The sequence below is a fragment of the Miscanthus floridulus genome, chromosome 17, assembly GCF_019320115.1.
Source record: "Miscanthus floridulus cultivar M001 chromosome 17, ASM1932011v1, whole genome shotgun sequence".
Taxonomy (NCBI): domain Eukaryota; kingdom Viridiplantae; phylum Streptophyta; class Magnoliopsida; order Poales; family Poaceae; genus Miscanthus; species Miscanthus floridulus.
The window spans coordinates 63,885,386-63,911,058 of record NC_089596.1 but is presented as its reverse complement, the minus strand read 5'-3'; the positions used below and the strand labels follow the sequence as shown (position 1 = coordinate 63,911,058).

Genomic DNA, 25,673 nt, shown 5'->3' with positions numbered 1-25,673 from the left:
AGGAGGTCCCAAATATCGAACACAGTCTGCTGCATCAGGGCATTAAGGAGCCAGAGCTGTAGGCGAGTCAGACCCTCTCTGTATCCCAACCTGGGAAGTAGTGTCCTCCTGATAATGGACTCTATCAGATGAGCTGTAGGAGTCAGGTCACTGGGGTTTCTCCTCGACCCCTCACCAAAGGGCTCCTTGAAGCAATATCGCACAAGATCAGTAGGGGACACTAAACCTCCATGAGGACGCCTAGGAGGCTCCTGCTGTCCATAACATACCTCATGCAACTTGACAGGCTGATCCTGTAGCCTTAGTATCTCCTGGGCCCTAAAACTCATCACCCTATAGTCTCTGCCGTTGAATGCAAAGTGTATGAAGTTGTGCTGCGGATCAACGTAGAGTGAAGCATAAAACTACCGAACCCAAGATGGCACATACAGTCTAGTCCGGCCAATCAGATCTGACAACCCCAGCAAATATGACAAGTAGGGGCGGATATGCTCTCCGGCTGCTGCCATAATAGATTCTATACTGCAGACTCTCTGAGATCTAAACACTGCCCCACTGTTGAGATAAGCATTATAGAAATCCTCCTGGAGCGGTGTATAGAAGCCCTCTGCTGCTCTCTCATCCCTCCTCAGAGGGAACCACACCTCAAACTCAACAAACCTCAACTGCCGAACCTGTCTGGCTGTGGCGGCCCTTAAGTCAAGGTGTACCACTGGAGGCGGACCCTATGGTCTAGGCGGTGGGCATGAACCCCTGCGCTATGTAGCTGGCCTCAGTGGAACTGTAGCACTGGTACGACTAGAGCGGCGTAGCTAAGGTGCCGGCTCGGTCTCCTCGGCCTGCTGGCCCTCTTGAGTGTCCTGAGCTAGCTAAGGCTCTGCTGGTGGGGGCTACTACTGTGGCTCCTACTAGGACTCCCCCTGATGCTGAGGCTCCTCAATAGCTAGACGACGTCCTGCCATCATGACAGTCCTAGGTGGACTACCATGAAGTCGCTCAATCTCCCTCAGTCTGCCCTGCGCGTCTGGTGCCAGCTGATCTGCTATGACAACTCCACTGCGGGCACCTCCTCTCTCGGCACGCTATGCAGCCTCAGCGACTGCTGCTGCTCTCGCTGTCTCTACGTCAGGGTACTTGCGCTTCTTGGATGTCACCTACTTCATTGCCTTGCCTTTCGATCCTATAGGCTGGCGAGGCGGGGGCCTCCGATCGTCATCACCTAGACCACCACCAACATTCTTGGTGCGAGCCATCTGATCTGACAAGAGGATGAACTGCCGCTGACAAAGATCAACTATCAAACTGACACTTCTGAGGCTTGGCCTCGATCCGTACTCGTGAGCTTGGCTCCGAGTTGACTGACAACTGCCACAAGAACCTCAACGGCACCGACTCGCTGATGAACCAGCAATCCAAGAAAAGAAGAGACATCACGCGGGGAACCTCGGAACCAGCTAGGGTTAGGGTTGCGAAGCTCGGCACGGAGGCAGGGCTAGGTCACGACAGACAGGCGTGGTGGAGCTGCTCGCTGGGACTCGGCTCCGGCGATGCTGGATCGCGAGAGGCGCGCGGGAACAAGGGCGCAGGAGGCGGCGGCGATTCAACGTGGGACAGCGACGACAGTGGTGGGGGTGCGAGGTGCTCGGTGTCGTCGGCACAGGAGCTATGGCGGCGAGCTTGCGATGGCGCGAGAGGCTCAGCATGAGGCTGCGGCGGCGCGACGAGCTGCAGCGGCGTCGGCGGTTAGGGCACGGGATAGGCCAGTGGCGGAATAGGCCAGCAATGGTACGGTCGATTGATTAAATAGGTCCCCCCAACACGACAGATAAGGAAACGGAGAAAGAGTCCTGATGTCACGCAAAATCCACTGACCGGACGCTCCGGTGGTAGCGACCGAACGCTACCACCCAGCGTCCGGTCGATTCCAGAGAGGTCCAATTCCTCTAGAATCGGGACTGAACGTATCCGGTGGTCCATGACCGGACATAGGCAGGGTCCGGTCAGTACAGCCTGTTCCTTCTCCAAATGACCGGACGCTGGATCCCTTCCTGACCGGACACACAAACGCAGCGTCTGGTCACTCCTTCAGCAGCAGTTCACCTCCTATGAACTGACCAGACGCTGGACAACAGCGTCCGCTACAGCGTCCGGTGCACCTTTTCCAGCAAATCTTCAAAGTTCCTTCGCGCTGCCTGTTCCCAATCAAGTCCCAACTTGAATAAGATCCAAATAAACATCAATTGGGACTGATGTGAGTGACCTCTCTCAAACCCTCATATTTTTCAAAATATTTTGCCTTAGGCTATAATTCTTTTTAAGAAAATAGGCAATAAGAGGGCAAATGGAACAAAACAACAAAACAACATCCATGTATATGCAATACTATGTAAGAAAATCTAGTTGCTTGTCAAGTTTGATCCAAGGTTAAGCTTCTTCACATGCTTTTCGACGGTTATCTTAACCATGTTAGACAAGCCCTATATGCATTGCCAAAAATTAAACATGTTGTATATTACAATGAATGCAAGGGACAACACAAGCTCAATTTTTAGTGAAGTTGCTGAAGTCAAGTACATTGAGCTCATTCCGTAATCTACAAAATGTAGCCTCATCTAGCGGTTTAGTGAAGATATCCGCTAATTGATCTTCGGTTCTTACACCTTCTAGTGATATATCATTTTTAGCAACATGATCCCTTAGAAAGTGATGGCGGATATCTATGTGCTTGGTGCGAGAGTGTTGAACCGGATTATTTGCAAGTTTTACTATACTTTCATTGTCGCACAAAAGAGGTACCTTTTCTAGAACTACACCATAGTCTAGCAAAGTTTGTTTCAAGTATAAAATTTGTGCACAACAAGCACCCGCGGCAATGTATTCCGCTTCGGCGGTGGACGAAGCCACACTATTTTGTTTCTTGGAGGACCAAGACACAAGTGATCTACCAAGCATATGGCACCCTCTGGATGTGCTCTTTCTATCCACTTTGCATCCGACATAATCCAAATCGGAATAGCCAATTAATTCAAATATAGCTCCTTTGGGATGCCAAAGGCCAATGCTTGGTGTATGCTTAAGATACCTAAGGATTCTTTTTATGGCAATTAAATATGTTTCCTTAGGATTAGCTTGAAATCTAGCACACATACACACACTAAACATGATGTCGGGCCTAGATGCGGTTAAATATAACAAGCTACCAATCATAGAACGGTAGAGAGTTTGATCAACCGGGTTACCTCCCTCATCTAGGTCGAGATGTCCATTGGTAGGCATTGGTGTCTTGATTGGCTTACATTCATCCATCTTGAATCTCTTGAGAAGATCTTTAGTGTATTTCTCTTGAGAGATGAAGATGCCTTCTTTCATTTGCTTGACTTGAAAACCAAGAAAGAATGTAAGCTCACCAATCATGGACATCTCGAACTCCTTTGACATCAAATCACCAAATTCTTTGCATGAGTCTTCATTTGATGATCCAAAGATGATATCATCAACATATACTTGACAAATGAAGATATGCCCATCGAGCTTCTTGGTGAATAATGTGGTGTCGACCTTCCCAATGGTGAAGCCCTTCTCAATGAGAAAGTCCCGAAGGCGCTCATACCAAGCTCTTGGGGCTTGCTTAAGCCCATATAGTGCCTTGGACAACCTATAAACATGATTAGGATATCTAGGGTCTTCAAACCTAGGAGGTTGATCAACATTGACTAGTTCATTAATAAAGCCATTTAAAAATGCACTTTTCACATCCATTTGATATAGTTTCATTTCATGATGTGATGCATATGCAAGAAGGATACGGATGGCTTCTAATCTTGCAACCGGTGCAAAGGTCTCTCCAAAATCCAAACCTTCAACTTGAGAGAACCCCATTGCAACTAGTCTTGCCTTGTTCCTCACGACAACACCTTGATCATCTTGCTTGTTGTGGAACACCCACTTTGTTCCAATGACTCTTGCACCTTTTGGTCGCTCTTCAAGAGTCTAAACTTCATTGCGAGTGAAGTTGTTCAACTCTTTATGCATGGCATTGATCCAATCTGGATCTTTGAGAGCTTCTTCTACCTTGGTAGGCTCATAGCAAGAGACAAAAGAGTGATAAGCAATAAATGAAGCAAGTTTTTGAGATCGAGTCATTACACCCTTTGATGGACTCCCTATGATGAGATCTTGTGGATGATCTTGTAGGAGAGGTGTATTTCTTCTATTGACCACTTGAGGAGGAGGTTGTGGAGCATCAACATCTTGTGCTTGTACCACCATTTGCTCATGGGAGATATGAGTATCTTCATTTTCTACTCTCCTAATTTTCTTACCATCTTGTGGCACACTTGATAAAGAAGGTTGATCAATGACTTGTACATCATCTTCATCATCTTTTGGCTTGATGTCTCCCACCAGAATATTCTTCATAGCCTCCCTCAATGGTTCATCACCTACATCGTCAAGATTCTCATGTGCTCCTTAGGAGCCGTTAGATTCATCAAATTCCACATCATATGTTTCTTCAACCAAGCCGGTGGCATGATTAAATACTCTATATGCTTTGGACTTTGATGAGTAACCAACAAGAAAACCAATATCACAATGTCTTTGGAACTTCCCTAGGTGTTGTCTCTTCTTGTAGATGTAGCATTTGCAACCAAACACCCTAAAGAAGGAGACGTCCGGCTTCTTCCCATTGAGCAACTCATAAGGTGTCTTGCCAAGGAACTTTTGAAGGAATAGGCAGTTGGATGCATAGCATGCGGTGTTGATTGCTTCCGCCCATAGAGCTTCGGGGGTGTTGTACTCATCTAGCATTGTCCTTGCAAGAGTGATCAAGGTCCGGTTCTTCCTCTCAACTACACCATTTTGTTGAGGAGTATAAGTTGTGGAGACTTCATGCTTGATTCCAACTTCATCACAATAGGCTTCAATGTTTGTGTTGTCAAATTCTTTGCCATTGTCACTTCTTATCTTCTTGAGCTTCACTTCAAATTCATTTTGAGCTCTCTTGGCAAACTTCTTGAAGCAAGATGCAACTTTGGATTTGTCATGAAGGAAGAATACCCATGTATACCTTGAATAGTCATCAACAATCACAAGACAATAGAGATTCCCTCCCAAACTCTTGTATGTTGTTGGTCTAAATAAATCCATGTGTAGGAGTTCTAGCACTCTTGTAGTTGACATGAAAGCTTTAGTTGGATGAGTATTTGCAACTTGCTTGCTGGCTTGATATGCACTACAAAGCTTGTCTTTCTCAAACTTCACATCCTTCAACCCTCTCACCAAATCATTCTTCATAAGCTTCTTGAGTGAGCTCATCCCAATATGAGCAAGTCTTCTATGCCATAGCCACCCAAGTGTTGTTTTGGTGAATAGGCAAGTCTTCAAATTTACATCTTCGGAGGTGAAGTCCACTAGATATAAGTTGTATCTAAATCCATTGAATATCACTTGATTGTCATCAACCTTGGATACAACAACCTCCTTCTCGGTGAACAAGCATTGGAAGCCAAGATCACACAATTGTCCAACGGATAGCAAGTTGAAACTCAATGAAGCAACATAGAGCACATTTGAGATGGAATGATCATTTGATATTGCCACTTTGCCCAATCCTTTAACCTTGCCCTTTGAGTTATCTCCAAATATTATTTTCTCTTGTTCATCTACCTCTTCATCTAGTGAGGTGAACATACGAGGATCACCGATCATATGTTGAGTGCAACCACTATCAATAACCCAATGACTTCCACCGGTCTTGTAGTTCACCTATACACAAGAGATTCAAGCTTTAGGAATCCAAACTTGTTGAGGGCCCTTCACATTCTCAACAAGTGACTTAGCCACCCAAATCTTCTTAGGTCTATTCTTGTTAGGGGGACCTAAGAACATGACTTTTATCTTTCCACTAGAGTCCTTTCTAAGCATGCAGTGAGCATTGAAGGCAAAGGGTCTAGCATGCTTGGGCAAGGGTTGTGGCGGTGGAGTTTGACACTCATGAGCAAAGTGGCCTTCTTGTCCACACTCAAAACATCTCTTTGGCTTTGGCTTTGGCTTTGATTGTTGTTGTTGAACTTGAGCCTTCTTCTCTATACTTGCCACATATCCAATGCCACTTCTATCCATTTTCATGATGGTGTTCATGAATAGCTCACTTTGAAGGAGCTTGCCTCTAGCAAACTTGCTCAATCCAATCTTGAGATGCTCTTTCTCCAACTTAAGCTTCTTATTTTCTTCCTTAAGAGCATCATCTTTCTTCTCTTCCTTGAGCTTCTTGTTTTCTTCTTTGAGCTTCTCATTCTCAAGAATCAACTCTTTGTCATGATCAAGAGTTTCTAGCACAATAGTGTTGTGGCTTTTCATTTCTTCAAGATCTTTCATGAGCTTCTCATTTGTGTTCTTGAGCTTAACATATTCATCATAGTCATTGCACTCAACCACTTGCTTGCCTTTGCCACTAGATCCTTGCTCAATGCTTTCATCAATCAAATCATCACATGATGTAGCTATATCAATCTTAACAACATGGTTAGTAGCATCATGTGGCTCATTTGGTAGGAATTCTTGAGCAATGACAAGAGTATCATGATTGATCTTAAGAGTTGTATACTCATCTTTTAGTTTGTTGTGACTAGTGATGAGCTCATTGTGTACCCACTCAAGTTTATCATGTTTATCTTTAAGCTCTTTCTTAGAAGATTTAAGCTCCTTGAGTTTGGATGATATAGCATCATTAGTTTCTCTAAGCTCATCATTAGCCTTTTCCAATGTATCGCACTTAGCTAAGAGTGAATCATTTTTAGCATCAAGCTTTTCATTTGTAGCTCTACTCTTTCTAATGATCTTAGTGTATTTTCTTAGTATTTTGACAAGATCATTATATGTAGGTGAATCATCATCATCGCTATCGCTATCATCACTACTATCATCATTTTTAGTTACCTTGCGTTCACCCTTGGCCATAAGGCATAGGTGTGTAGAGGATGATGGCGATGGTGGTGGTGAAGATGCAAGATCAATAGCAATGGCGGCCACCTTCTCATTGTCACTATCATCATCGGATGATCCACTTGATGAATCAATGTCCGTGAGCCAATCACCGACAATGTAAGCCTTTCCACTCTTCTTCTTCTTGTAGAAGTCCCTCTTTTTGCCATCCCTCTTCTTGTATGGCTTGTTCTTTTTCTTCTCATCTTCATCTTCATTACTTGAGTCATCTTTCTTGCCCTTGTTCTTGTTCTTGAACTTGTCTTTCTTGGGCTTTGTGCATTGATGAGCTAGATGGCCAAGTTCGCCACAATTGTAGCAATCCATCTCGGAGATTGGCTTTCTTCTTGAGCTAGTGAAGAACTTCTTCTTCTTGCCGTCAAACTTGATGCCACTCTTGTTTAGCTTCTTTAGCATCTTGGCGGTCTTCTTCACCATGAGAGCAAGACTTTCTTCATCATCTTCTTCATCACTTGAGCTCTCATACTCAAGTCTTGCTTTGCCCTTATCTTGGCTAGCTTTGAATGCTAAGTCCTTCTCTTTCTTCTTTGTAGAGGATGAGCCATCTTGTGGTGTGATGTGCATGTACATCTCATGAGCATTGATCTTTCCCAAGATTTGTGTCAGTGTAGCGGCAGAAAGATCACCTTGATGTAGCATGGTCACAATGTGCCCATATTTGTCAATAGGGAGGACACTCAAGATCTTTCTCACAACGTCAGATGGTGACATTTGAGTAAGTCCAAGCTCATTGACTTCCTCTACAAAAACATTTAAATGAGAATGCATCTCATTAGCACTTTTTTTGGGAAGCATTTCAAATGAATTTAGCTTTTTAATCACAAGATGATAGCGTTCCTCACGCTCACTCTTGGTTCCCTCATGGAGCGCACAAACGTCCGACCATAGTGCATGGGCGTCTTTGTGGTTCCTTACACGATTGAACACATCTTTGCAAAGGCCTCTAAAGATGGTGTTGTGAGCCTTTGCATTCCATTTTTCATAATTAACCTCATTGCCTTGTAGGTTAGTAGCATCCCAAGGTTTTGGGAAGCCTTGTGAGGCGGCTCTAAGAATACCAACGTCTAGAGCTTCTAAGTACGCCTCCATTCGGATTTTCCAATATGAAAAGTCATCTCCCTCAAAGATAGGAGGAGGTCCATCCCCGTGAAACATCTTGCTCTAAGCGATTAAGCTTAAAAACGTGAGCACAAGGCTCTGATACCAATTGAAAGGATCAAGATGCCCAAGAGGGGGGTGAATTGGGCTAATTCTAAATTTTCTTGCAATAATCAAATCCTACGGATAGCCCAATTAACCCCTTGTGCCTAGAAAAGTGTTTCTATCAAACTAACGCACAACGGACTTGCAACCTATGTTCCAAACTTACTCTAGCATGACAATTCTATGAATGTAAAGACAAGTATTGAATTACTCAAAGTAAATACTCAAAGTAAATGGAGAGAGAGGAACACGGCGATGTTTTGCCGAGGTATCAGAGAGTCGCCACTCCCTACTAGTCCTCGTTGGAGCACCCGCGCAAGGGTGTAGCTCCCCCTTGATCCGCGCAAGGATCAAGTGCTCTCTATGGGTTGATTCTTCGACACTCCATCGCGGCGAATCATCCAAAGCCGCTCACAACTTGGTCACCCACAAGCTCCGTCGGGTGATCACCAAGCTCTCAATCACCACCAAGCCATCTAGGTGATGGCGATCACCAAGAGTAACAAGCACGAACTCTCACTTGACCACGTGAAGCCTAATGAGAAGATGGATGCACACTTGTCTACTCTTGATTCACTAATGAGGCTACTCTCTTGGATTCACGAATCTCAATCACCTCACTAGGACCTTGCTCTTCTTGGCACTCACAAACATGTTTCTCAGCTGTTGGAATGAGCAAAAGTGACTCCACACACGAGTGGAGCTTCTATTTATAAGGCAGCCTAAAAAACGAACCGTTATGAGCTTCTGCGGGATGACCGGACGCTCCGGTCGTACTGACCGGACACTCCGGTCAGTTCAACCCACGAACCAGTGAAAATGAGTTGACCGAACACTGGCAGGGTCCGGTCACTACTGACCGGACGCGTTCGGTCGCATTAAACCCTTACTAGAACCTTACTGTACTCGACCGGATGCTGAACCCTCAGGGTCCAGTCAGTACTGACTGGACGTGTTCGGTCGCAGATTCCCTTCTCTGGAACCTTATTGGAGTCGACCGGACGCTGCCTCTCAGCGTCCGGTCACTTGACCTCTCCAGCGTCCGGTCGCACCGAACGCAAACTGCTTGATCAAATGAACTGACCGGACCCTGTGGCCAGCGTCTGATCGCACCGGAGCCAGCGTCCGGTCAGCATTTGACCCTCCATTCACTTCCAACTCTCGATCACATGTGAATGAAGTTTGCTCCAAAGGATCTTAGGCATTCGTAGGAGCTACCTAGAGCTAGTTTTAACAAGTGTGCACCACACCTAACTCACCTAGGTCAAGCTACCCGTCCATACCCCCCTTAATAGTACAGCCAAAGGAAAAACAAAGTCCTAAACTACTTTAAGTGTCTCTCCAACTCCAATCGACACTTAGAACTAGTCATCCTTAACCTTGGTGTCTATCCTTTGAAAACCAAAACGATTTCCATCGTAGGGGCATGACAACCTTGATTGCCCAATTGATCTCCATTACCATGACCTAACTTAATTTGCCTCTACAAAACACACGTTAGTCATAGTAATCTTGTATTGTCATTAATCACCGAAACCCAACTAGGGGCCTAGATGCTTTCACAGTCCATATCATACCTCGATCACGTGATTAGTGCTGCTGGCCTATCAACTGATCCAGCGAAGGTGTAGGCTATGGCAGACTGGCCAGTACCATCCAACATCAGAGAGCTCCGTGGCTTCCTCGGGTTGGCCGGTGATGATCACAAATTTGCCAAGCATTTCGGTATTCTTGCTAAACCCTTAACTGAGTTACTCACGAAGGATCAACTCTTTGTGTGGACTCCAGCTCATGCTGAAGCTTTTGAACTGCTCAAAGCGGCTCTATGTTCAGCACCAGTCTTGGCTCTTCCCAATTTTACTAAGCCTTTCCACATCGAGACTGATGCTTTGGGTTTAGGAATTGGTGTTGTGCTACAGTAGGACAGTCATCCACTCGCCTTTATTAGCAAACCACTTAGCAAGAGGAATCAAGGCCTCACTATCTACGAGAAGGAATACTTGACAATCTTGTTGGCAGTGGATCATTGGCGCCATTACCTGATCCAGGCCGAGTTTTATATTCACACCGATCATCAAAGTTTAATACACCTCAATGACCAACGCCTTCATACTGCATAGCAGCAAAAAGTGTTTGCTCGTCTCATGGGTCTCCGGTACAAGATCCTCTACAAGAAAGGCACTAAGAATGGAGCTGCTGATGCCTTGTCTCGGCGTCGCCATCTCAAGCAACTTATGGCTATATCTTCTATTACCCATCAGTGGTTAGAGGCAGTGGTGCTCAGCTATCAAGAGGATTTGGAGGCTAACAAGCTGTTGTCTCAATTGGCTCTCAACCCGGAGTCTGTGCCTTCCTACTCTCTGGTTCAAGGCGTGATTCGCTACAAAGGACGTATTTGGCTGGGATCCAGTAAACCTCTTCAACAGCAAGTTTTGACAGCCTTTCATGCTAGCCCGATGGGGGGACATTCCGGAGCACCAGCTACTTACTCTCGACTGAAGCGTCTTTTCTCCTAGCATGGCATGAAAGCTGATGCTGGAACATGGTGCAGTCGTGTCCCATTTGCTTGCAGGCTAAACCCGACCGAGCCCAATACCCAGGCCTACTGCAGCCTCTGCCAGTACCTCAAACCTCCTGGGAGATCATTTCAATGGATTTTGTCGAGGGCCTTCCACCATCCGGAGCTACCAATGCAATCTTAGTTGTTGTCGATAAGTTTTCCAAGTTTGCTCATTTTATCGCATTAAAGCACCCCTTCACGGCCAAGACAGTGGCTCAGCTGTTCCTAGATCATATCTACCGTCTGCATGGTCTGCCAACTTCTATCATTTCGGATCGCGACAAGATTTTCACCAGTCAGTTTTGGCAGGCTCTGTTTAAGGCAGCTGGTACTTCTCTCCGCCTCAGCTCCTCGTACCACCCACAGATGGATGACCAAACCGCACGGGTAAATCAATGCCTCGAAACCTTCCTCCACTGTTTCGCTCATTCATGCCCTTCCCAATGGCATCGTTGGCTGTCCCTTGCGGAGTACTGGTATAATACTTCATTACATTCAACATTGGGCAAGTCACCCTTCGAGGTCCTCTATGGCTTTCCTCCACGACACATGGGTCTGGATGTGGACTCGGTTCCTCCTATTCCAGATTTGGAATCTTGGCTGGCTGGTCGCAGGCATATGCAGGAGCTTGTCTAGCAGCACTTGCTGCGCGCTCAGGAACGCATGAAGCGTCAAGCTGACAAGGGTCGTTCAGAGCGGGTGTTCTCAGTCGGTGACAAAGTGTTCTTGAAGCTCCAGCCATATGTTCAATCTTCTCTGTTGCGCCGATCAAATCATAAACTGCCATTTCGTTTCTTTGGGCCTTTCAACATTATCGAGAAGATCGGCCCAGTTGCCTACAAATTGGAGTTACCACCATCTTCCTCGATACACCCGGTGTTTCATGCGTCCCAGCTGAAGCTGTCGCCTGGAGCTCAACAGGTATCGTCGGCCTTAGCTTCTGACTTACAGACCTTCCAAGTGCCACTGTGTATTCTACAATGTCACTGGTCTTCCGGTGATCATCCCATGGAGCAAGGTCTCATACAGTGGTCTCACACTCCACCGGAGTTGGCCACCTGGGAGCCGCTGGTCACTCTTCGACAGCAGTTTCCACGTGCACCGGCCTAGGGTCATGTCGGCTCTCAAGGACCGGGGAATGTCAACAGCGCAGGCCTAGTGGCTTTCGAAGGAGCAGCTGCTGGAACCAGGCCATCACCAGTTCGGCCCAAGAGACTGATGAAGCCGAGTGCCAGGGTGATTGGTCCATCTTGGGTCAACTAGGGTCACAGTATAAGTAGCAAGAGGGATGTGAGAAAGAGAGCAGAGAGAAATATGTAAAAACCATAATTCTGTTTTTAATCATTCCTAGTAGATTTACTTTCGCAATCCTGTTCTTCCTGTACCATTTCCTTGCGTCCGCACCGGCGGTGTTAACAGGAAATGGATGAGTCGTTCCACTTTCTAAACTTCGAATTTTTCACAATGTTGTAGAGAAACAGGGAGCCTTGAGTCGTTCCATTTTCTAAAGCTTCCAATTTTCACATTGTTATAGACAAACAAGTACGCAAATACAGGGTTGTTGCATAGATTTTTGTATAGACATATATCATGTTTGTTTTTTAGAGAAAAATTATGGTTATTCTGTGTATAGGTAGAAAGTTTCATGCGGAGAAATATATGTGGAGAAGTGTGTTGTGTAAGTAGAGAACATGCTTGTTCGATGGAGAGAAATCCTATGTTGAGGGAAGGTTTACTAAAGAGAAAAAACGAGTTTTCCTGTGGGAGGACAGAGATGTCATCATGATGTCATGCGTCAAGAGACAGAGAGCTGTCTTTGGAGATTTCATGTTTTTAATCATCCGAACAACATTTGAAATTGATTCTTAGGAAAGAATTTAATGTCCACCGAAACTTGAGAATTGAATTGAATCAAATTCTACATATTTCATTTCCTATTGAATCTAATTCCAAGAGTCTGATTTATAGAACGAGCTCCAATTCCGGGATCCAAACGGGACCTTAAGCATATAGCAAAACTGCAGCAATTCAATCGCAAGTACAAGAATACACTGGCGGCGTACATGTACACATTAACAAAAACATCGATCGCCCGTAGTAATCAACACACTCTGAAGAAGTCTGAACAACTCAACTCCCAAAGTCTGAAGACGGACTCCTAGTGCATAGCAGCAATGTCCAAATAGCTGTCCGTCACAATTCCATGGCACCTTCCGCGGGTCCAGCTCCAGCAGCAAGCCAAGCCCGGTAGCTCTCGGTCACGTTGTCGCTCAGTACCGCGCCGTCCAGCGTGTCGATGGCTCGCTCATACTTCCCCGCTTCGTCGCTATACCTGTACGCCTGCGTCGTGGCCGCGGACCCGTCGAGCACGTCGTGGTCTCTGACGAGCATCCACCCCATGGCGGCCTGCTCGTCCACCACCTTCGTCTCGCCATCAAACAGCCCCTCAGCCTCGGCGTCCGTCTCGACGCTCAGGGAGTGCGTCAGGTTCGCCCGCATCACGTAGGTGCCGTTCTCGCCGTCCTCCGTCACCATCTCCAGCCACAGCGGGTACTTGGCCTCCGTCTCCACCTTGCCGACCTCCTTCCGCGTCTCCGACGACCTCCGTGTCCTGCTCCACCTGCAGCCGGACCGTCTTGTTCCTGCCCTGGCTGGTGAACTCCACCAGGCTCGTCGCCTCCAGCTCCGTCTCCACGTCCGTTGTGAAGTTGCCGAACGACGAGTTCACCCACCCGCTGAACCGGGACTTCCTCTTGGCACGGATCTCGAACCTCCCGTCCAGGGGTAGCCGGGTGTAGTACCGGCGGGAGATGGACAGACGCGGCGTCGTGTACCGGCTGAGCGCGGCCGACACATTCGACGAAGCGGGGTCCAGCCACAGGTGCAGGTTGGCGTCAACGAGCCACTCGGCGATGCCGTCCACTACGCTTAGGACGATCTCGTGCGCCTTGCCGTCGACCAGGAGCCCCAGGAACGGGGTCAGCTCGACGTCGTAGGTCGGGAGGTCGAAGGCGCCCAGCGCCACCACCGGCTGCCAGAACAGCGGGTTGATGCCGCCCGTGTAGATCACGGGGAACGGGACGAACGAGCCGGCGAAGTGTCGGTCCACGCTCACGACGACCTCGCGGTACGCGGCGTTGCCCCGCCCGGTGGTGAGGTTGTTCTCGCGGATGTAGAGGCCCGGCGGGTTGGAATACCAGAACTCGTCATTTGAGTGCGGGGACACGAAGACCTCCAGGACTGCGCGGTAGGTGTTCGACGGAATGCTCACAAGCTTGGACCGCGAATCGGACGAATTCTGGATGCGGAACCAGAAGCCACTGATGTTGCCCGTGCCCTCCGAGATTGGCAGGATCAGGTCCGCCGGCTGGAAGTACGATGCCGGCAGTTTTGGTGTCGCCTGGCCGGGGTCCGCAGAGCCTGCAGCTGTGGAGGACCCCGCGTCGACGAGGTAAGCAGGGGCGCCGTGGAACTCGAGGGACACGCTGACGTTGTATACACCGGTGTACAGGTCGTTGACGAGGTTCTCCAGCATGACAGAAAGCACGCCGCCGGGCGGGGACCGGAGCAACCCGGAGTAGCGGGTGACGTCCTTGCGGACGGTCCAGCGGACGCCGTCGGGGGTGGGCTCGGCGGTGGTGGTGCGGAGGAGCTCGGCGCCGTCGAGCCAGACGGCCGCGACGCGGTCGTACTGGTCACCGGCGATGGCGACGGAGAAGGAGAGAACGACGAGGGACCAGGGCGCAGGGAACCCGGCCGGCGGCGCATACGCGGCCTTGGCGGGGGGCGCGCTGTAGGTGTTGGCGAAGGAGTAGGAGAGCACCGGCACTACGCAGGTCGGCGCCACCGGCGGGGGCCGCGGGACCGGGTAGGTGGGGTCAAGATACTCCTGCGCCGGCGCATTACTGAGCTCCGTTCTGGTGCCCGAGCCCGCACGCGGGGAGGCGTAGTGGTCGGGAACCTCGGAGAGGGCCGGGACGAGGAGTAGGAGATGGAGGGGGAGGCGGAGAGGCGGCGCGCGCTGCTGCATCTTGAGCTGCTGTGGCGACTGGCGAGGCGAGATGCGTGCGAGCTAGTCCTGTCCGGCTGGTCCCCCTTCTTGGCTCGAAGGGGAGGGACAGAGGACCGAGGGAAACACGGAGTGGAATCATCGTTGAATAATCCGAGATTTATAATTAGCTGATAAAAGAATTGTATTCTATTTTGCGTGTTGAAATTATGACATTTAAATTTCTCCAATTCAATGGCAGAATTCCCTTACCTGTCCATCTAAAAAGCATAACTTTATCGTACAAACTCAGGGTGGAGATAAAATTCATATAAAAAAATTGTAGAGCTCCATCATATACGTAATTTTATACTTCCTTACAACTTTTTGTTTAAATCCATCTCCATGCTGAAATAATCGATGCAACATTCAGATCTACAAATACATATATTAAGGTTCTACCATTTAGTTCGCCATTGAGATGGCTTGAAACGAAAAAAAATGAGTTACAAAGTTACATATCTCATCGAACACTATAGTTTAATATAAATTTTATATTCAATGGAAAATTTAAAATTTATAATATAAGCTACTATATGGTGAATAAATAGTCCTAGTTTAATACTTTATTAATCCAGTCGCTAGCCAAGTGCTAACATGCTAGCTATTTTGGTTGTCCACCTTATCAATAAGGTAAAATTGGCTACGAGACATTGAAAGTGCAGTCGTATTGTTAGTGCACATAAAAAAGTTCAATTAGTTGGTGGACGCTCCTGTTTGTGACAAATTTACTAAAAGACATCATGTCTATTAGAAATATTCATTTATTGCTTAGGAGGAGAGAGAACAACAATGAGTATCATTTTTGCCCCGTTCATTTCTTCTTCCTCCCTCTCTTCTATTAGTTCTCTCACCTTTCTCTCTCTAATACACCACGTCTTCCCTCGGCACAACGGTGGTGGACTTCGCCAATGAGGTAGCTAGTGTTGTCGGGGAGGATTCTGACACTGATGTTGTGCTGCTCATAGCGATGATGGCGCCCGCGGCCACGAATACGACCTTGCTAGCATTGTGTGACAGGGGGTGGAAGCAACGTGTTGTGGTCGACGGTGAGGATGCAGACAAGGGATTTCGCAGCATCAAAATGGGAGATGGAGTGGCGTATGCATGCGCTTCTTGGTGATCTTCTCCATTAGAACAAGGTATTGGGCATTGCAATTGCCGCAAGATGGCTGCTCCAGTGATTGCTAGGGTCGGCGCCACCAATGGAGTGGACGATGTGGTCACCATGGTGGTGGTCTGCGTTGGCGACCATCGTGGCCATAGTCATGGCAAAATACTCTAGCAAAGCAGTTGACGCTGATGACGACGACGACTGAACTGAAGAAGCAGCTGACACATGAGGTGCGATGCCAGCTTCGCCTCCATTATCATTTGCATCAGCCTCTCCATATTCTGAGAGAGAGAGAGCGTCAAAAGTCGTACCCATGGGGTCAACAAACAGTGGAAGGCGTGGACATCGATGAAGCCATAGCACGTGATTCAGGACCGAGCCACATGATGTCGACAAGCACGATGAACAATAGGGAAAATACAGGGTAGAACTTGTGGAGGATTTGAGGCTCTTGATATCAATTATCACAATCCTAGATTGTCAATCTTAACAATATGAACAATTGATGGTTTGAGGATACAATCTCTAGAGGACTAGAGTGAAATTAGACAAAGAATAACAAGGAATCGAAGGGAGGCAACAAAGAATAGGACAGAGCTCTTGAATAATGGAGGAAGGCGACTTCGGTTCTCTTTTCAATCTCTTCTTCCACCGTTGTAGCTTCCTTTTGTAGCTTAAGCTATCTTGGTTGATTTGGGCTGAAAAGCCCACTCGCTATGCCATCCGTTTGTGAGTATTATTGTAACACCCTCGATGTTACGCCCTAAACAAATTACCAAAACATATCATGAGCATCATGTTTATGTGATAATGTATGCGATGGAATGTGTAGATAACATTTTTGTAACTTAAGATGATCAATAAAAATATTAAATGAGAAGCTATTACACAACTCATGTATATCAAGTAGGGTTTAAAACTAATTTTTATTGAACAAAAATACTATAGAACATATATGTGGCACTTAAATAAAGTTTGGAGTATGAACTTTGTAGATGACAATGAAATACTTGATGTGGAAAAATAACATTGTTAGCTATCATTTCTAATAGCCTAAAAATAGAACTTGAAATCAAATTCAGCTCAAGGACTTGGAAGAATTTAAGTATATATATACAGCAAGACAATGCCATGTTTGGTAATTTATTTTATGAAATCGAGTTAAGAGATGGTGTCGTGTTTTAGCTCAGGTTGGTAGCCTGATATGCTCTCTTAAGCATAGTGAAGATGGTTTAGGCTCAAGAGCAACCATTTAGTTGTTATAGGCGCTTTAAATTTCACGCGTGACACGTTCTCGGGTTGGTTGGCCGGGTGGACGCGGTCACCACGTCCTGGGGGCGCGATGTCGCCTCACTGGCTCGCCCCACGCGTGCACGCCCATTGCCGCACTAGGTTGCTATCACCGTGGCGCCGTGCTACGCTGCTGCTGCTCATCTTGCCACTGTGTGCACGTGGCTGTCCCACCGACCCGCTCTACGCCGCAACACAGTTGCTGCCGGTGTCGTCGCCTTACCGTCACCTCTGTGTCTCCCTCTGTACCCCTACGTCATCACTGGCCCGATTAGATGCCATGCGCATGTGGCCGAACTCGCCATCGCCATGCCATTTATGGCACTACGCCCGCACGGGCCATGACGATCAATGGACGCATGCGCTTGTCCAATTGCGTCCATGCGCGTAACACCCCGATCATGTCGGCCATGTCCCGCCAAGGTGAGACCGAATAAGCCCACTTGCCACCCCGTCTCCCTCTTTCCCTCTGCTGCCGCCGTCGGAGCCACGCCGACAAGTTTGAAAGCTATAGTTTGGTTTTGGTTAATTGATAAAACCCTAAGTGCTAACCTAGTTTATCAAAGTGATTATGAGATAGGTAGCACTACTCCAAGTGATGAAGTAATGGAGAAGATCACGACGATGATGATGGCATGGTGATGATCAAATGCTTGAACTTGGAAAAGAAGAAAGAGAAAAACAAAAGGCTCAAGGCAAAGGTATAAAATGTAGGAGCAATTTTGTTTTAGTGATCAAGACACTTAGTGAGTGTGATCACATTTAGGATAGATAGCCGTACTATTAAGAGGAGTGAAACTCGTATTGAAATGCGGTTATCAAAGTGCCACTAGATGCTCTAACTCATTGCATATGCATTTAGGATCTAGTGGAGTGCTAACACCCTTGAAAACATTTATGAAAATATGCTAACACATGTGCACAAGGTGATACACTTGGTCGTTGGCATATTTGAGCAAGGGTAAGATACTTCACCAGCGGAGTGTCCACCCGTAGAGTGCGGACAGTCCGACGGTGCCACCGGCGCCCTAGACAGAAAAGTTGGAGGTCACTGTAAGTGACCGGACGCTGGCCTTGGTTGGACTGGTGCGTCCGGTCAGTGGCAGCAGAGGGTGCGTGCGTCGGTCTATTGACCGGACGCTGGGTCTAAATTGACAGAACGCTAGAAGTCTATGTCCGGTCGAACTGACGGGTCAGCATAGTATCCAGGGTTTTGCACCGGACGCTGAGGTGTGTTCGGTCGAGGTGGACCGGACGCGTCTGGTCAAAAAAACCCTAGTTTGGAACCTTACTGTAAACGACCGGACGCTGGGGGTCCAGCGTTCGGTCACTTGTGCCAGAGCGTCCGGTTGCTACTTAGCCATTGCGATCGGGTGGTTCCTGTTGAATGGACAATGACACGTGGCTTACATCGGTTGACCGGACGCTGGGTCTAGAGTCCGGTCAGTCTGACCAGAGCGTCTGGTCAGCCCGCAGTGTGCCCAATGAAGGGGTACAATGACTCTATTTCGTGTGAGTTTCTATTTAAGCCCCATGGCCGGCTCAAGCTCACTCTCTTGCACATTTTCATTGACATAGCAACCTTGTGAGCTTAGCCAAATCCCTCCCACTCATCTCCATCATTGATTCATCATCTTTGTGAGATTGGGAGAGAATCCAAGTGCATTGCTTGAGTGATTGCATCTAGAGGCACTTGGTATTCATGTTGCGCTGCGGATTTCGCTTGTTTCTCTTGGTGGTTGCCACCACCTAGACGGTTGGAGCAGCGGTAGAGGATTGGCACGAGTTGGTGATTGTTCGTGGCCATCTCCGGTGATTGTAAGGGGAGTTGTACCTTCCCCAGCAGAGTGCCAAAAGGTAACTCTAGTAAATTGCTCGTGTCATTGAGTTACCTCACTTGTGGGTCGGTTCTTGCGGTGTCCTATCATGTGGATGAGGTTTGTGAAACACCTCTTAGCCGTCGAACCACCAAGTGTTGGTCGACACAACGGGGACTAGCGTGTTGGCAAGCACATGAACCTCAGGAGATGGAGACGGTCTGGGGCAGCCTGGCCACGGCGAGGTCGATGGTGGCGGAGCTCCGGCCGGTCTCGGGGAAGACGCGTTGCGTCGAGCGATTCTGGCCAACACAAGCGACGTGAGCAAGCCGAAGAGGAGCACAAGGCCGAGGCGATCGCGTTGGCATAGCTGGGAACGATGGACGCGGCTCGATGGTGGCTACGGCGAGCGGCGGAGCTGACTGGCGGCGGAGCAGAGCAGAGGGGAAAAACGGGGACGATGGCGGTGGTTGCTGCTATTTATAGATAGGAAGGGGACGTCCGGCGTCGACAGCGCACGAACGAGCTCGCCACAGTGCCGGCTGCGTGTCAACGCATGAGGAAGCGGCGCAAATTGATCGGTGGCGACAACTACGTGGCGCCGGCGGCAAGCAGAGAGGTGGCGCTCGGCTGATTTTTAATTTTGAAGTATTTACAGAATTGCCACTGCGTTAATTTTGTAAATTACTCACAAATTTTCTAAAGAAGTTGAAAATCTCCAAAAATGAAAGTTGCTCAACTTTTCAAACTCTACAATTTTGCTTCAAGGAACATTTTCAAATTCTACCTCCATTTTGAAATTTGAATTTGGGGTGCATTTGAGCATTTGAATCATTTCGAAATTACTCCAATTTTTATATGTAAACTTGAAAAACTTTGAATACCAAAGTTGATCCTTATAAAATAACCTTCAACTTTTCTTTTTGCCTCAACCCCAAATTCCAAATGGATTTTGAACTAGTCAAAAGGGGCAAAAAGGACTTTTATGATTTGAATATGAATTCAAATTTGATTTGTTTACCTTTTTACTTTAACTTTGATTTTTGACCAGTAACATGGCTCATTAGGGTTATTTGAGTCAAATGACACATGGTCTCACATGATCACATGAAATTTGACCCTTGTGGCCATGATCTTTATTTAGGGTTTTGAATCACACCACACATAAAATAACAACTTACTAAATAAAGCTTATTTAGTGAATGCATTCAAAATTTTCTACTTTATGAATGCTTTGCAATGCATATGATGACATGTCAAGTTTTAGTGCTAGGTTAAAACACCAGAGGTGTTACAACCCTTCCCCCTTAAAGAAATCTCGTCCCGAGATTTAAAACCTAAGGCTAAGTAATGGAAAAGGAAATGTGTCAAGCTAACACATCATAACTTTATTCAAAAGGCTAGTGAGGGGGTTTTCCATTCTGTTGACAAACGAGACAAGTTACAATATAGACAAGGTATTGCAACTAGATAGAAGTGAAGAAGTTAGGAAAGTTTTCTTCTAAGAAATCCTCAGACTCCCAAGTAGCTTCATCCTCAGTGTGTTGATTCGATTGTACTTTGTAGAACTTGATTGTATGTCTTTGAGTGACTCAATCTTTCTGATCTAAGACTCTAATGGGGTACTCAGCATAAGTCAAATCAGGTTCTAGTTCTACATCACCAAAGTCAATCACTTGGTCAGGTACTTGAAGACACTTCTTTAACTGAGATACATGGAAGATATCATGCACAGCTGACATGTGATCTGGTAGCTTGACGCGATAGGCGACCGGTCCACATCGTTGTTGGATTTGAAAAGGACCTACATAACGGGGTGCTAACTTTCCCTGAATCCCAAAATGATGAACTCCTTTCATCGGTGATACCTTGAGGTAGACATAATCTCCTACTTTGAATTCTAGCGATCGTCTCCTTTTATCAGCATAGCTTTTCTATCGGGATTGAGCTACCTTCATATTAGCTTGTATGAGTTTAACTTTCTCTTCAGCTTCCTTGACCACATCCGGTCCAAAGAACCAATGTTCTCCAGCTTCTGACCAATTTAAAGGTGTCTGGCATCTACGGCCATACAACGCTTCAAATGGTGCCATTTTAATGCTCTCTTGATGGCTATTATTATATGAGAATTTAGCTAAGGGGAGGCATTCATCCCATTTAGCACCATAGGAAAGGACACAGACTCTTAATATATCTTCAAGAATTTGATTTACCCTTTCTGTCTGTCCATCTGTTTGCGGATGATAAGCAGAACTACGGATAAGTTTAGCTCCCAAAGACTCATGTAGACTTTTCCAAAACTTGGATATGAACAATGACCCTCTGTCAGAGACAATGGTCTTGGGTGCTCCATGCAGACTGAAGATTCTATCAAGATAAAGTTTTGCATACTGTTCCGCTCGATATTTATCTCTGACTGGTAAGAAATGAGCTATCTTGGTTAGTCGATCAACAATAACCCATATTGAATTGTAGCCTACAGATGTCCTAGGCAATCCCACGATGAAGTCCATACAAATATCTTCCCACTTCCAAGATGGAACTGGCAATGAATGTAATGGACCTATAATCTTCATATGAACCGCCTTGACTCTCTGACAAATATCACACTTAGCCACATATTGAGCTATTTCTATTTTTATTTTGGTCCACCAATATCTCTTTCTCAGATCATGATACATTTTGTTGCTACCCGGATGAATAGAGTATCTTGTAGAATGAGCTTCATCAAGAATCTGCTTTCGCAGCTTCAGATTTTTGGGTACTACCAATCTATCCTTAAACCATACAACATCTGATTCATCAATAGTGAAACATGTTGGTTTTCTAGATCTGACTTTATCTTTGATATGGACTATACCCTTACTTTTCTGTTGAGCAGCAATGATCTGATCTTTGATAGTGGACTCTACTGCAATATTGGACAGGGAACCTTGTTCTATGATTTGTAAATTTAGACGCTCCAACTCTTGACACAATGTTCGTTGCATAGGTTCCACAGTCATACAGTGGCAATGACTCTTACGACTCAGGGCATCGGCAACCACATTAGCCTTGCTCGGATGATAATGCACTTCTAAGTCATAATCTTTGATAAGTTCTAACCATCTTCTTTGCCTCATATTCAACTCTGACTGAGTGAAGATGTATTTTAAACTTTTGTGATCCGTATAGATATGATAGATATTGCCCAATAAATAATGTCGTCAAACCTTGAGTGCATGAACAACAGCGGCTAATTCAAGATCATGGGTGGGATAGTGTTCTTCATGCTTCTTGAGTTGTCTAGAAGCATATGCTATAACTCTGCCTTCTTGCATAAGAACACAACCAATACCAATTCCAGATGCATCATAATAGATATCAAATGGCCTCTCGATATCAGGTTGTGCTAAAACTGGTGCAGTTGTCAGCAACTTCTTCAATGTTTGAAAGGCCTTCTCACATTCTGTCGACCATACAAACTTAGTTTGATTCTTCAGCAGTCCAATAATTGGCTTCGCAATTCTGGAGAAGTCAGGGATGAACCGACGATAATACCCTGCCAACCCTAGAAAACTACGAACTTGATGAACAGTGGTAGGTGCTTTCCAGTTAAGGACTTCTTCTACCTTGCTCGGATCAACAGCTATACCTTCAATAGATAACACATGACCCAGAAATTGTACTTCCTCTAACCAGAATGCACATTTACTGAATTTGACATATAGTTGGTGATCTCTTAATCTTTGTAGAACAATACGGAGATGTTCCGCATGTTCCTCTTTACTCTTTGAATAGATAAGAATGTCATCAATGAACACCACTACAAACTTATCCAACTCAGGCATGAAAACTGAGTTCATCAGGTACATGAAATGAGCCGGGGCATTAGTCAGCCCAAAAGACATGACTAGATAGTCATATAGACCATATCGGGTAGTGAATGCTGTCTTCGGCACATCTTCTTATCTGATCTTAATCTGGTGATAGCCCTGTCTCAAGTCTATCTTCGAGAATACCTTAGCTCCCGCAAGTTGATCAAAAAGCAAATCAATTCGAGGTAAGGGGTATTTGTTCTTTATGGTGACTTCATTTAATGGCCGATAGTCAACACATAACCTTAAGGTTTGGTCCTTCTTCTTTATGAAGATAGCAGGGCATCCCCAAGGTGATGAACTAGGTTGAATGAAACCCTTGTCTAACAACTCTTGTAGTTGCATTTTTAATTCTGCTAGTTCTTTGGGTGGCATCCTATATGCTCTTCTGGACACTGGTGCTATTCCTGGTTTCAGATCAATTCTAAACTCTACATCTTGGTCTGGTGGTAGACCAGGCAGATCATCGGGAAAGACATCCGTGAACTCACATACCACTGAAATTTTCTCGGCTTCTGCAACAATAGTTGCACATACTATTTCCATTGTACTCTTAGGAAAGGGAAGTTGGATGAGAAGTTGGGTTTTGCTGTCAGGTGCATTTACCCTTATGGTTCTACGCAGGACATCTATGATAGCCCCGTGTTGGGTTAATGAAAGGTCCTAGTATGGCTAGAGGGGGGGGGGTGAATAGCCTATTTAAAAATCTACAAATCAACTAGAGCAATTTGATTAGTATGACAAATAGCGTAATGCAAACTTGCTCTAGCTCTACAAGGGTTGCAAGCCACCTATCCAATAATTCTAGTTGCAATGATTACTTAGGCACACAAACTTGCTACTCTCAAGAGCTAAACTAGATGAATGTAAACAACAAAGCAAGCTCTTAATTCTAATTACTCTAAAGAGCTTGTATCAACTAGTTTGCAAGAATGTAATCAAGTAAGTAGGGTGATTATACCGCCATGTAGGGGATGAACCAATCACAAGATGAAGATCAAACCAATCACCGGGAGAATGCAAATGACAAGAGATGTTGACACAAAATGTGACACACTATGCCTCACACACAGCAAGCCAGAAAGCGTGGCTTCAATCGGGTTCCTAGGTGCTTCGTGATCTGGAAGCATGCCAGTCAGTTTGACCTGAAAACTAACAAGGGATAAAACAATTAAATGCCAAACCGGAACATATCGGGTGAGACCAGACAGTTCCACATATACGGCCCTGAAGCCACTTACAACGACATACGACTATAGAGAGCTGTCTGCCAACAAGTTTATAAACCATTCAGCTAATCGTAAGATGAATGCACGTAAAGACCTGATTGCCAAATGCATGTGCATGGGAAGACATGTTTGAACAAGTGAAATTAATTATGAGTTAATGCATAACTAAGCTCAGCAGTCCAGCCGAATTAGGGTCCATGAAGAAGGAACGTGCAAATAAAAACGATTAAACTAATCTAAAACCTGCATCTGCCGCACGGCACCTGGTTTCGTTAAAGCTTAAACGTGATTAACATGCATGAACCCGCGACATGTGACAATCTAGATTAAAATAATTCAGCCATTATGAGCATGTTATCTATTTGCAAAGGTAATATGAAAAGAAATGATCATTGAAGCATGAATAAAACTATAAGAGAGAGCCGAACAATATCAATCTAGATTGGGCAGAAGTGTGTTACAAATATATAAAATATTTAAAACATGCAACACTAGATAACTTAATGAATCTATTTAGATTTGCCATATCTAATAGAGCCGATAACTATCTTGCTTTCACTAAGCATATTGAGCAAACGCCTGCCGCACGGTATCTACTCATAAACAAAGCATAAGCAAAGACTTCTTGATTGTCAAGCAAAGATCCGCCGCACGACCATTGAAAACAAACAAGACTACTTGCATCACGTCTAAATCCACCGCATGATACTAAACATGATAACAAGGTTGTCGAAACTTACGGAGGTCGACGGATCGATGACTCCTCTCGAAGAACTCAACGACACGACAAAAGGACTCGAAAGTTGGCACGGGGCCGGTTGTATTGATTTGGTTGTGAACCCCTATTACAATGGTCGAGGGTTAATATTTATACCCTAGACAAAACACGAGTCCTAGAAGACTACGATTTACAAAGGAACTCTTAAACAAACTTGGAAACTTACGATTCCTTACCCTAAACTCTCAGAGTCCTTTATTATTACAACTTTCATCTTTTCGATCGGCCTTGCCTGCCATCTTCTGCTTTCCCGAATGGAGTCACCGCCTTCTGGAGTAACCGACCGCACAAGCATTTAGCCGACCGCTTGTTTTGTTTGCCGAATACCCCTCTTCCCACATGCGGGTCCACCTGTCATCCTCTAGAATCGACCAAAATCCAGTGTTAACACATGCCCCCTCAATTTTGGGATAAAAGTTGTTTTATTCTGAAATTGACCACAAGCTCCTTCTTCCTCCTAGGTCAGCACCGTTCAACACCGCAGCCGCTGCCCAAAAATTCAAGCTTTCAGCGCAACCTCGGACCTACTTCGAATCTTCAATGGCGACCTAGGATGAAATCCCAGAGGTAAACTTTACTTATATTCGGCAATTTTCATTTGATCCTCCCGTTCCTCTTTTGGCTTATTCCTCTTTGATTTCAATCACCTTCTAAAGGAATACAAGAACCAGATTTTGATCCCCTATGCTGCCAACCTCGACTCCTATTTCCTCGGCCCAATGGGAAATCCTGACCCTTCTGAAATTATTGAGAAGGAAACCCAAAGAATCCC

The 25,673-nt window shown here is 46.0% G+C and overlaps 1 pseudogene; it reads right to left on the bottom strand.

Moving 5' to 3' along the window:
- Positions 1-12,756: 12,756 nt before the first annotated feature.
- LOC136518522 (peptide-N4-(N-acetyl-beta-glucosaminyl)asparagine amidase A-like) lies at positions 12,757-14,885 on the bottom strand (annotated as a pseudogene).
- Positions 14,886-25,673: the final 10,788 nt, after the last annotated feature.